A 12,159-nucleotide genomic window follows, 5' to 3' on the forward strand; every position below is an offset into this window, starting at 1 on the left:
GCCTAGGGCTGAAAGAGGGAGTAGAGGGGAAAGAAAGAGTGATTGCTGATGGATGTAGAATTTTAATGAAGGGAAGATAATAATATTCCTAAATTGATTGCGGGACTGGTTGTACAACTCTAGCTATAACTAAAAAAAAACCTGAATTATACACTTTAAATAAGTAAATTATAGAGAATGTGAATTATCTCTCCTTAAATCTGTTATTAAATTATAAAACAAACAAAAACCGAAGGATAAATTCAGAAAGAACTGTGTGGAGACCAAAAGTAACAATTCTCCTATTCAACAGACTGCTCATAATCAACCAATACCTGTTCTTCCTTTATAGCGATTAGAAGACATGATTGTCCAGAACAAAGACATTTCTTAGCCTCCCTTACAATGTGGTGTGACTTTGTGACTAATTCTGGACACTGGGACACAATAAAACGTGATATGTTTAGCTTTCCTTAATAGGAAAGAGCATGTCCTTCCATCCTGGCTGTAATGCCGATGAGGTGGCTGGAACTGGAACAACATCTTGGACCATAGGGAGGTCCAGTAGTGTAAAAACAGCTTAATGAAGTCTGGACACCAGCTGCTTGTGGAACTGTCCCATCAGCCCTGGGTTAGAGAAGTTAAACGACTACCTTAATACAGGTTTACTCTATTAAGTCTTTTGTCACTTGCAGTACAACTTAATCTAAACCAGTACACCATTAATATGAATATAGGTTAGTATTAAAATTAAATGAATTAATAGGCCTTGCTCATAGCTTTAGAAAATGGCTTTCAACCAGGTGGGATGGTGCACACCTGTAATCCCAGCACTGAGGGAGGCTAAGCCACAAGTATTGCAGATTCAGTCCCTCCAGGACAACTTAGCCAGACCTTGTCTCCAATCAATCAAATACAAAGAAAACAATTGTACTTGCTTTTTGTTCTTTTTACAGGAATGAGGTCATCAGGACTTTAGGTAGTTGGTCCCAATTTGTTAGACAAAAAAATCTTTGGTGTGGAGAATGGGAATTATTTTACTTCACAGAAACACTGTACTCCTAAAAGACCATCCAAAGTCTGTATCCTTTTTATCACACTAGCTTCTCACTCATAATTTACTCACCAGAGTTTACTAATGTTCTCTAACATAAAGGTACTCCCCTACTTGCAGAGGAGTATTAAGGATTAAAGGATATTAATCATACTAATCATGCTGGTGCTCTTAAGTGCTGGGAAAGCTGTAAGCAGGGTTCTGCTGCTGCTAGGAGTGATGTTCACAGGCAGTGCAAGCAGACAGAAAGTAGAGAGGAGGAGCAGGTTCCTTCTCCCTGGCCCAGTTCTGCACTGTAACAGCCCTTACTAGCAGACCCAAACAGCCAACAGCCGTGTTGTTTGTATACTTCCAGGTTTAGGCACAGTATGGAAGGGTCAATTTGGAGCCAGGGTAGGTAACAGATGTAAGTGCTTGTAGTTCTACTCCAAGTGCACAGAGTAGAGTTTATAGTCAGCTTCCTGTGAGCTTTAATAAGTGATTTCATCATGTCCCTTAATAGTTTTTTTGAGATGACTGATAGCATCAAGGTAGAATTACATCAAACATTACACCTCAGCTGTAACCTGCCAACTGCACTTTTACATCTTTATTGGTTTTGAACATGAGTTTTGGAGTACCAAAAGTGACAAGTGCAGTTCAGTATGCAGAAAAAGAAAAAGCAGTAAAAACTGCACTAGCAACTTCTATTCACTGCCATGACTTTCTATCCTTTTAATAAACAGACTCTAATTCTGTTAATGAGGTAAAGTACCCAGTTTCAGGAGATGAATCATGACTGCTTTAAGCCAGTCAACACAATCTCATTCTTATTTGCCTGATATACACTATCCCAGAGTGTCCTACAGTGGGGACGGCTATCTGTTACCCCGTTCTATCTTGAGAGAGAAAATGAGAAGCCTGCTGGTGAGGTTTTTGGCAAAGTTTTTAACTGTAAAAGAACTGGACATATGAAGGGAAGTGCATTCTCTGCCTTTCACCTTTTATTCTCAGGAAGCAGGCCTGAGAATGTAATTCCTGGGACTGAAGCAGCCATCTTGCAACTATGAGGTCATAAGCATGAAGACAGGCACACACACGCGCACACACATGCATGCACGCATGCATACACACACACACACACACACACACACACACACACTAAGGAATGCAGAGTCACTAAGCCAAGTCAGGAATGTCTTTCTGAAGACTTGCTGCTACAGTGTGTTATGATGATGTCATTTTCCAAAAAAATAAATTGGAATATGGTACCTAATTATTATTGCTGATTTATGCTGTGTTAGTATTTTTTAAACAATATAAAAATAAACACCATTTTGTGCATATTTGTTTCTTGTCTTGTTTCTTGCTATTTTCTGTGTGCCCAGCTCTTTTGATGATGTTATAATGTCCAGCTTCCCACATCCATTCTTTAGAGCCTATTAATAATGTGGTGAAATGTTCCAAGTATAACAGGGTCAAATCCTATTGGCTACTACTGATTAAAAAATTATAACCAAGCCCGAGACACAGTTTTGTCAGCTATAAGGAACTCTTAAGTGATTCTTAATATATTCTGTTTAGTGACTTTTCAATATAAAAATAGAGGGTTTTAAAATACAAGGGTACTTGCTAAAGGAAAAATGAATAAAAATCCAGTAAGTTATAGTCTGAATAATAATTATTAAGCTGCTGAAAAACCACAAACCACTACTTCTATTCTGAGTTGGGTACAGTGATACCTTGATTCACGAACTTGATTCTTTCGTTGATTCTGGTCACAAACTGAATTGGATAAAAACCAAATCAAATTTAATGGTTATGTTCAATGTTGACCTTTTGGGGAAATTTGATTCAGTTTCTGTGCAATTCGATTTGTGACCAGAATCATGGAAAAACTTAAATTCTCAAACCCAGGTACCACTGTACCTGTTCTAATGTATGTGTCTTCTTTGTCCCTGCATTTGTACATTTCACAGTTGGCAGCTGAAGAGGATATTGGTTTCTGTTTATTTTAAAATAATTACCAGTGCATCATTGCAAAAACTTTATTTAGCATTTATTTTGCTAATAATAATGCCTTTATCATGATATCTCTTTTACTTTTCACAAGAACCCTGATAAATACTATTTCCAGTTTTAGATAAGCTTGGGCCCTTAAAAGATTCAAAATTCATGTAAACAGTGCCAAGCTAGAATCTAAAAAGATTAATTCCAAAGCATGTGTTCTTAATTCCACTGGACTGTCCTCCACATTTATGTATTATGGAGTCTTCATTATTGGAATTTTTTTCATACTCATCTAGCATTTTCCATATCATCAAGCCAGTGAAGTTATTGAAATTCACCCTCAAAAAGTTACTTGATTTTACATTTTCTGACTTAGGTTCAACTTTCTATGATCCTAGTTTCCATATGTACAGGCCTGGAATATTGATAATACTAGGTCTGCACTTAAATTACATTGTACTTTGAGTACTTATAAGAGTCCATATCTGGACACCTTCAAATAAAACCCATTCTGTAGAATCAATTTATTTTTGATGGTGCGTCTAGCAATCCACATTTAAGAAAAATGACTTGGGGGTCTACTGATGTAGCTCAGTGGTAGAACTCGTACATAGTATGCGTGAGGCCCTGGGTTTGATCTACAGCACTGAAAAAAAGGGAGAAGAAGATTTTATTATTTTATTAACATTATACAAGCTCTATATAAAAATTACAAGAAGTACTTGTAATACTTAAAGGACTACCTAAGGAAGGTAGTGATGAGGATGATAACAACTTGGTAGAGTATATCAAATTTACTAATCTTATTCTATGTAATCACATTTGTCTGCAATAATCCTACAACTAAATACACTATTATCTATATCTTAGAGATAATAAAGTGAAATCTAAGTGTTTGAAAAATATTTGTATTGGATTTTTAGGGCTGCTATAACAAAGTGTTGGAAACTGGGTGACAAAACACCATGTATATTTTGTCCAACATAATTGAGGCCAGAAATATCAGCGGGCCATACTCCTCCCTCAGCCTCTCAGGGGGGTTCCTTCCTTTCCTCGTCTGTCGTCTGGAAGTCTCTAGCCATTCCTTGGTGTGAGGTAGCAAAACTCCAATGTCTGCACCCCTTATATCGCCATCTTCCCTCTATCTTCATCTGGAGTTCTCCCCTCTTTCTCCATGTCCAAATTAAACTTATAAGGACGCCATTCCTGTGAGGTTAGACTATCCTAGCAAATTCACCTTAATTTGATTACATCTGCAAAGACACTGTTTCCAACTAAGATCATATTTATAGATACTGAGTGTTAGAATTTCAACTTATCTTTTGGGGAAACATGATTCAACCCATAGTTGTCCAAGGATACAGTGACTAGTGAGGTGTGGAAAATACATTTGAACTTTGGAGATGTTAGAATCTGGCTCCTTGGCCATCTGCCACTACATATTTTATCTCAGTGGCATCTGCTCAGAGGAGATATGTCTGACGCTTTCAGTAAAGGAAAAGTATAATAAGTGGGGAAAAGTTCAACTATTCAGTAAAAATATATAAAAGAACAAAACTTTGGGTTGATCTCAGACATTTCTCCTGTACCAAATGACTCTCCAGGGTTTTGAGAAGGAGAAACTTAGTAAGAGCACTATAAGCAGTAATTTTTTCTTTCAGCAAGACAGATGGGCAGTCTCAAAAATGCAAGGACTCAGAAAATATTCCACTAATTGAAAAACTATTTGAAAATACATTCCAGTGGCTCATAGGGTTTGGGATTCTTTAGACCAGAAAAAATTTCAAAAATAATTTTGAAAGCAATTTAGAAATGCCAAGTTTAACATTACATGGCATTTAAAACAAATCAAGCTACCATCTAGTGCTGTGATCATTTTGTAAAAGATAGATGATTTTAATGCCAAAAACTATCAAAAGGATATAATTTGATAGCTACTTAAATGGGATAATTTACCTTCTTGAAAAAAAAATTATCTTTTTTATATCAGTTTGCTCCAGAGTAACAAAGAACTTTTTCAGCAGATAAGATCACACCCATGAATGGACATTGGGAAACCAGGGACTGACCAGAATGCAAAGAAGGACATCAACTGAAAATGAGCTCTTGCTCACAGTCCATGATTTATTCAACTGAAGGAAAAATATTATTTGAAGCTGACTATAATCATTTCCATTTTCTAAGAAAAGTTTCAGTGGGAAAATAAATCTTTGTAGTACTATTCCCTTCCCCATTCAGAGGATGGCGGAGGGGCGAGAGACGATAACTTACTCCCTCAGTGGACATCTGGGTTTCCACTTAGTGTTTTCTAAATACTCATGAAAATACCTATGAAAGAACTCAATGCTTAAAATGATGATTTGAATTTGCACATTCAGTTAATATTCCCTCCTAAATTCTCTATAAGAAGAGTATTTCTGCATTTAGGACTGGGTAGTGTTCATTTCTGAAAATTAGAGTATAGATGAGATCAAATGAAGAAAAAGTCCCATCAATATTGATTCATGACATAAAAAAGGTGAGATTTATTTATGGAGAAAAGGCCATTAACAAAATTCACATAATACCTCCCTTCCCAATCTTAGTGCAAGAGGGGCTGAAAGCCAGGACAAACAGAACTGGAGGCGATTGTATGGAACTATTGGAAATATTCAATTGCAGTTACACTGGGAATGAGTTCCTCATTTGAGAAAAGCAGGGTACTTCACAAACTTGGCCTAAATCTAAGGAAGTGGTGGGATTTGTGGAATTCCGCCCTAAAATGTTGCCCTGGAGTCCTGTGAGTTAGAACTGCAGACAGGAATAGAAGTAGTTAGGCACAGCCATAAAGTTCTTACCTCAAATCTGCTCACTCTCTCACCTCCTAAGGAAATGGACCTCCTTTCTGGTATGATGTAATACTATGGTACATCATTTAAAAGCAGGGGCTATGAACTCTACCTACATTTAAATCCAAGCTCCTCCATTTACCAGCTTTATATTTAGTATTGGCAATATGTTTAACTCTTACTGTACCTCAACTAACACACTTTGTAGTAGGGACCATAATAGTACTTGCATCAACACTTTTTTTTTGAGAATTGGTGAGCTAATGAGAAAGTGAAAAGCTAAATATTTTATACTCAGAAAATCTGACACTTAGCTAAGTAACCAGAACAAGGACTGATGCACCACATAATTGGCTGCTACTTTTATGGATGCTATTCTCAATATTATTGTCAATCTCTACTCTGAAATGGATATTATTTTACTCATTTTAGATACAATGAAGCCAAAGTTCAGTATAGTTTTTAAAAAGATGTTTTATTTCAAATAATTAGTAATACACTTGAATTTGAATTCAGATCTGACTCAAAATTTATTGTTTTTTTTTATTGCTACTATAACAAAAAGCCCAGTGCTTAAAATAACACAAATTTATTTATCTTATAGTACTGGAGATCAGAAGCCCTAAGTGGGCTTCACTGGGTTAAAATTCCAGGTATAATCAGGACTTTGCTCCTTCAGGAGACTCTAGGAGAGAATTAGTGTCCTTGTCATTTTCAGGTTTTAAAGATGCCACACACATTTCTTGGATTATGGCCCCCTTCCACTTTCAAATCCAGCAACTACTGACCAAGTTACTCTCATGCTACATCACTCTGATGCTGATTTCTGCTTTCCTCTCCCACTTTTAAGACCCTTCTGATTACCTGGCCCATCTGGGTAGTGCAAGATAATCTCCCAACTTTGAGGTCAATGGATTAGAAAACTTAATTGCATCTGCAGTCTTAATGCCCATTTCCTATATAACCTGATACATTCATTGGCTTCTAATATTAGGACATGGGCCCCATTGAGAGGCCATTAATTTGCCTACCACAGAGCCTGTGTTATATATATCATTGTATTATTTAAATTTCCTTATCCTAAATCTGGGTCAGAAAGACTTGAGTAAGGGACACAATTCCTGAAATATTTTCTGGGGTTTGGGTTGGTGTCCTCTAAAGGCCCATGTATTAAAGGCTAGTTTGCAGAATGTGGTGGTGTTGGGGATGTTGGAATCCTGAGATATGGGGTCTAGTGGGAGGTTTGTCAATCATTAGGGGCCTGCCTTTGAGGGGGGGGATATTAGAGCCCCACCCACTTCTTGTACCTGTTTTTGCTTCCTGGCTGCTACGAGATGAGCAGCTCTCTCTGCCATGATATACTAATTTACCCAAAAGGAATGGGCCAACTGAAACCTTTAAGGGTGTGAGCCAAAGTAAACTGTTCCACTTTTTAAAGCTTGTTATCTCAGATATTTTGTTACAGTAATGGAAAACTAACTAATATTAAACTCATCCCAACATCTCAAGTTTGATAAATGTAGATCCTACCTCATTTCTCTGTCCTGGTAAGAATAGGCAAATAAAAATGATTTAGTACTTAAAGAGGCCCAAGCAGAGGAATCAGAATAAATGTCATTTATTTGTTGTAGAATTTCTACCATAAATAGAAAGAAATAAATATGGAGATGTAGAAAGATACAGAATATAGGCACATACGTAATTTCTATATCTAAATCTCCCCCTTTAACAAGAATAACTTGAAATTATTGAGATATTTCCCTGTCATAGTAACAACATATGTACAAATATTTACCAATAACCTTTACTAATGGATAATACTATATTAAAAATATTTCCCCAATTTTCAGTGTTTTAATTTAACATAATTAAAAAGGCCTATATTTAGCTCACTTAGAGTTTTACTTAAACTGAGCAACTGCAAGACTGCCATTCTGCAAGTGATAATACAAAGATCCAGGCTGCTTCCATCTTGTGGTTCCACCATTCTTAAAGTGGGATCTATCTGGTTACCACCTTCAGGCCATACAGAATGTGAGGGATTCACATGTACTCTTGCCACTGACCAGAATTGATGAAAAGCGTATCTAATCTAAGCCCATTGGACAAAAATAAACTCTTTTTCCCGTTGTAACTGCAGTGCAAGGGCATCTCAGAAATGTACATAGGTAATGGGATAAGCATACTACTCTGCCCTACGGAATAACAAGTTTGGATAAAAGATATACCATGTTTCTATATTAGAAGAGGCAATATTGTAACTATGTTAATTCTCTGGGATATAATCTGTAGCTGGTAACACTATTCTAGGTACAGTGCCAATAAAATTGTTCTAAAGTTTGGTAGGAAGCATAAATGAGCAAGAACAACCAAGAAAAGTTGTAATACAAAGGAGGATAAGGCAAGGCTCTTCACTAAGGTACTAAAGTGTACTGTAAAGCTTCAATAGTTAAAATAACTTGGTGGCAATGGCCCAAGACTAGATCAAAAGATCATTGGAATAGAATGAAAAATGTAAAAACAGACCAAAGAATATACAGTCATTCTTTTCTATCTGCAAATTCAACCACAGATTGAAAAAAAATTGAAAAAATGGCTGTGTTGACATATATAAATATTTTACCTGCCCTTATTCCCTAACCAATATAGCATACACTTAGTGACAAAGTATTTGTATTGTAAGTCCTCTAGAGAAGATCTAAAGTATACTGAAGGATATGTCATATATATTATGCCATTTTGTGTAAAGTACTGGAGCACCCTCAGACTCTTGTATCCACAGGGTTTCCTGGAACCAATCCTTTGTGGACACCCAGAAATGACTATATAAGTATTTAACATATGATAATGGCAGCCCATTAAATCATTATGAAAGAAAGTGCTCATATGAAAAATGATGTAGGGACCACTGAATCATCCCTTAGGAGGAAGAATGTTATGTCTGTACTTCATGCCATACTCCAAAATTGATTTCAGGTAGATTTAAAATTTTAATTACTTCATAGAACAAAATATAGGTTGAGGAATGATATAGTATGTTTTATGTCAATTAATCCATGAAGACAAAGACATACGTGTTTTTTAACCTAAAAATTTAAAGCTTTTCTGTGTCCTCAATAGTCAAGTTAAAAGATAATCAAAAACTACGAAAGAAATTGCATCTTGTATGAAAGATAGAGGGTAACCGCTGTAAAAATGTAAATAGTATTAGATATAAATAATAAATATACAACATAATCAAAGAGGTAGTTTAACATTGTTTCAATACACACAGTAAAAACTTCAGTATTGCTATAATGGCAATCTGGGATATTCCTCAAAGGCCCATGGGTCAAAATCACAGCCCACATTGTGTCACATGCCTGTAATCACAGCACTCTGAGAAGTGGAGGCCAGATGATTACAAGTGGGAGCCCAGGCTGGATGACTTAGTGACTTAGGAAGAATTTGGCTCAAAATAAAAAATGGGCTGGGAATATAGCTCAGTGCAAAGGCTCTGGATTCAATCTTCCATACAGTGAAAAAATAAACAAATAAATCAATAAATAAAAATTAAAAATAAGTAAAATTTTTAAAAATGAAGGACAATCACTTAGTGCTGTTATGGTACAGGATAAGTATAAAATTATATACTCTGGGAGACAGTTTGTACTTAACTCTCCCAAAAACTCCTATCTGTGCATTCTACTACTAAAAATGTATCATAAAATGATACATTTGTAAAAAATACCTTTGTAGAAATAATTATCTATGAAAATATTCATACAAGCTCAGCTTAGGAGAAGAAATCTGAAAAAAACTAAAGGTCCTGTAGTAATTTTTGGTAAATGTCTAATACTGTCTTTGCTGAATGCTTTGTTTTATATTCACTTGTGCAAACATTGTAAAATTGTTGTGAAGGTTGTTTATATGGATATGTTTATATGGACAGAAGTGTGTAGGGTATATTTCAATGAACAAAACAGTTATCTACAGTGTGATTCTATTTTAGGCTTGAAGAATCCCTACATGCAATAAGAATTTGAGAAGTAGATATTCAAAATTAAAACTTCTTCTCATATTGTATTTTTTCAAACATACTACAGACATGTCTTACTTGATTTAAAAATGCAGAGTAGAGGGAAAAATGGGAACTCCTGGAATACCCACTTGCCAAAATTTGAAGCATGGATCAACAGAAGAGAATGACTGTTTTGCCTTATGGCTGCCTGAAAACACACACACATATTTCAGAGCTGGCTGCCTACTTTGTGGTAGCTTTGTATTCCAAAGGCTGAGTTTCAAAAATAAGGTTAGCAAAGTACAGCGTGTACCACTTTAGGCGGCTTTGGAGCTCATCAGGTATGAGTAACACTAACTCCTTCATCCTTGGATGACTCTGTGTAGAGTGCTGACGTGTTGACAGAACCTGAGTTGTGAACAATGTTTATTTATATCTGCACACAATAATTCATGTTTCCCTAAATCTAGGACTTTCTCCTAATTTGCTCACCATTTGCAAACATTTGCAGTTCTCTCCACTGGTGATCTCTGGTTTGGTTTGGCTGGACTTGAGCAAATGAAAAGGAGCATAGACTGAATGGAGCTGAATGCTTTGATTCACACATGGAAAGGGAACATTTGCCTATGCTGATATATGTCAGAAACACTGATTTTTAGACTTCTGTTTTGTACCTTCACTTCTAATTAATACTGTATCTGCACTGCTTATGCTAAAATGAGTTTTAAACTGTGTGATTGCATGTGTGTGTGTGTGTGTGTGTGTGTGTGTGTGTGTGTGTGTGTCCAGATGGGTTGAGGTAGATCTTCATAGTGCCCTGGTGAGGTACTGAACCATTTGTAACTGTTGAGGACAATGAAAATTCCTATCAGCCTCTGTTTATTGTGGAAAAAATTAAATTTATGAAAAGGAGAGAAATTATAATATCTCCTCCTACTTATGAGTAGGTCTAATTGCTTCAGCAATTATCAATGCTTGGCAAGTCTTATTTTCTTTATAATTCCAACAATTGTCCCTCATCACGTTAACAGTGTCTCATTTGGCACCACAACAGATACAACAGATATGGAGTTAAACGTTTTAAAGCTTGACATGTAATAGTAAACTGTGGGGGTGAAAAAAATAGAGTAAACTATTAAGAGTTAAATAGATCTGCCCTGAATAGTATTTTCTAGTCAGTTGATTTTAGGCTATTTAACATATATGAACCTGATCTGTAAAATGGAATTATACAATGTAACTTACCAAATAACTAAACTAAACTCGTGGTACCTTAAACTCATGGTGCTAGTCTTTGTCTTTAGCAGGAACTTAAATTTTATTATTTTCTTAGTGTTACTGTTCCTTTGTCCAGCCAAGAAAAGCTGAAGTGCAGAAAGACAAAGACCCCCAGAATATTATATTTTCCAAATAGGCTAATAAGTATAAGTTACCTATTTTCTGAGGTCTTTAGTCAGGAATAAGTGTCTATTCAGAGCAAAATCTGCAACTGCATCTTTGTTATCTCGTATGTGAGGTTGTTGACTTACCAGCATAAAGGATTAATATACAGATTGCACCAAAAAACGTATACACACTTAAGGAAAAGAAAAGCATGTATAAATATTGTAATACTGGATTTATTGAGACATAGATTAATACAAGTGATCCGTGGCCTCTGCAATTACAAGAGATGCTCAAAGTGGTGGCCATCAGCTTCCAGACCTTCATTAGTGTGGTGAACTGCTGCTTGGGTAACCTTGGTCACTGCGATTGCTGCACATGCATTTTCAATATCTTCTCTAAGGGCCGGCAGTGTAGCAAGTTTTCTGCGATATGTGACGTCCTCTGCCCACTCCCATATGAGGGTAACACCACCTGTTGAAAAAACATCACATTATTTTTCTTTTTGTGAAGTGTGTGCATATATACGTGTATATATATATTTAACAGTCTTTTTATATCCTACTGCCCAAAATTTCACTAACATTGCCCTGTGCATACTGGTTAAAAACTCTTCCACTGGCCAGCCATTTATGTGGGTTAAATTCTATAGATATAAATCAGGTGATCATTTAGCTCTCATCAATCAATGTCAATTAGCTTAGCAGTTAGGCCTAAGTTACCATCCATTTTCTAAGGATATAGAAAACAGATGGGAAGCAAGTACGTGAGGGAAGATAGGAAGCCCGAAGGGCTGCTTCTCAGGATGAAGTACAGTGGGAAATGAGGCAGGTGGGAGTGTGGAAGGTGAGACAGTGGGTATCCCTTGGAAAGACTAAGGGCATGTTTCCCCTGGACAGTGTTCACTGAATATAAAGCAGTCACTG

The sequence above is a fragment of the Chinchilla lanigera genome, unplaced genomic scaffold, assembly GCF_000276665.1.
Source record: "Chinchilla lanigera isolate Chin_1 unplaced genomic scaffold, ChiLan1.0 scaffold00066, whole genome shotgun sequence".
Classification (NCBI taxonomy): domain Eukaryota; kingdom Metazoa; phylum Chordata; class Mammalia; order Rodentia; family Chinchillidae; genus Chinchilla; species Chinchilla lanigera.